Below are 2,253 nucleotides of genomic sequence, written 5' to 3'. Positions count from 1 at the left end.
CCAAATGATGTAATTGTGTGGGATAATGTCAGCTTCCACCGAACCAACATTGTTAGGGAATGGTTTGAAGCGCATGAAAGGATAACAATGGAGTTCTTCTACCATCCTCCCCATTCCTGAATCCAATAGAACAGGTTTATTTCAGCATGGAGGTGGAAAGTATATGACTATCGGGCACAAGATCAGATGTCTCTGTTAGATGCCGTGAATGATGCTTGTGAGGACATCACATGTGATCAATGCAGGGGATGGTTGCGCCACGCAAGGAGATCCCCCCCACGGTGCATCGCAAGAGAAAACATCAGATGTGATGTTGACAAAAATCTCTGGCCAGATCAACAAGATGTCCACCAAGAAGATGGGAACTTGTTACGTTCTGTGAAGAACAACCACAGGTTGTTGTTGCTTGTTTCTATGTTTTGATTTTGCATGGATGCATTGTGGCAAATTTTCTGTTCACTATATATGACTTTACATGTAAGAAATATGTAAAAATGGACATGCAAATGTGAATTATGTTTACATGTAACACATTGCTACAAAAATATATTTACTGTATACATACACATGTGCATTTCCTTTTTTCTGTGTACGACAGTATTGACTCTTCCCAGTAAACTTTTACCTACTGTTGAAATTGGTATCTAAACAGCTCAGTGTGATACACAATAGCATTCAGCTAGACACAACTGACATTCTGGTCTAGTACAGTAAACTGACATTCTGGTCTAGTACAGTAACCTGACATTCTGGTCTAGTACAGTAACCTGACATTCTGGTCTAGTACAGTAACCTGACATTCTGGTCTAGTACAGTAACCTGACATTCTGGTCTAGTACAGTAACCTGACATTCTGGTCTAGTACAGTAAACAGTCAGTGTCAACAAAAAAGTAGAACCAAACTGACATGTGTATATAAATCATTTCCAGGGTTGACTGCCATGGTGAAAAAACATCCAAACATTTTGACCAGTACAGCTCACACGAAGACACATTTTTTAAATTTCATTTTGGTGGCATTGGGCCAATTTACTGAAAAAGAACTACATTTTGAAGCATGAATTAAATGTTTTGGGGGGAGTTACTACATTTTTCAGACATGCAATAGAGTTGTGATGTCCCATAAAACAGTTGTGACAATTGCACTTAGAGTTTACAAAATGTTAAGACTCTTTCAAAAAATTAGCCAAAGTGATCGAGAAACTGTAAAAAGTACCATTTATATTCATAAAACATAACTTAAATTATACTGTTGCTGCTTCCTGTTGTCATATTTTTTTAGATTTACAACCAAGTGTCAAAACACCAGTTTTCAATGTCCAAATTCATAATCAATATGCAGAAATAGGTTGTGATACTTTGAAGACCAAAACATAAAAATGACCCTCTACACAAATCCATCGGCTGTAGTGATCAAAATACAGTAGCCATATCTTGGAAAACCAAAGTTCCAAAAGCTGGGCCTAATATAGTGTATAAGAGGTCATACAAAAAGTTGTGTAGTGATTCCAATGTTGTTGTAAGGAATATTTGTTGGTCCGGGCTGTGTAATGAGAAGCAACCAGACGCTGCACTTGACACATTTATTAAATTGCTTATCCCAGTTACTAATAAGCATGCACCCATTAAGAAAATGACTAAAAACTTAAATCCCCATGGATTGATGAGGAATTGAAAAATGATGGTTGAGAGGGATGAGGCAAAATAAATGGCAAATAAGTCTGGCTGTACAACCGATTGGCAAACGTTTCTGCAAATTGAGAAATCATGTGACTAAACTGAGTAAAAAGAAGAAAGTACACTATGAAACAAAGATATATGACAAAGAATGATAGTAAAACTTTTTGGAGCACCTTCAATGAAATTTTGGGCAAAAATGGAAAACTGCAGTTCTATCATTCATTGAATCAGATGGCTCATTCATCACAAAACCCACTGATATTGCCAACAACTTCATGATTTTTTCATTGACAAGATTACCAAACTTAGGCATGACATGCCAGCAACAAACGCTGACACTACACATCCAAGTATATCTGACCAAATGATGAAAGACAAGCGTTGTCATTTTGAATTCGGTAAAGTGAGTGTGAAGAGGTGAAAAACTTGTCTATCAACAACGACAAGCCACCAGGATCTGACAACTTGGATGGAAAATGACTGAGGATAACAGCGGATGATATTGCCACTCCTCTTTACCATATCTTCAATTTAAGCCTACTAGAAAGTGTGTGCCCTCAGGCCTGAAGGGAA

The sequence above is a fragment of the Salmo trutta genome, unplaced genomic scaffold, assembly GCF_901001165.1.
Source record: "Salmo trutta unplaced genomic scaffold, fSalTru1.1, whole genome shotgun sequence".
NCBI classification, from domain to species: domain Eukaryota; kingdom Metazoa; phylum Chordata; class Actinopteri; order Salmoniformes; family Salmonidae; genus Salmo; species Salmo trutta.
Note: the sequence above shows the minus strand (reverse complement) of the source record.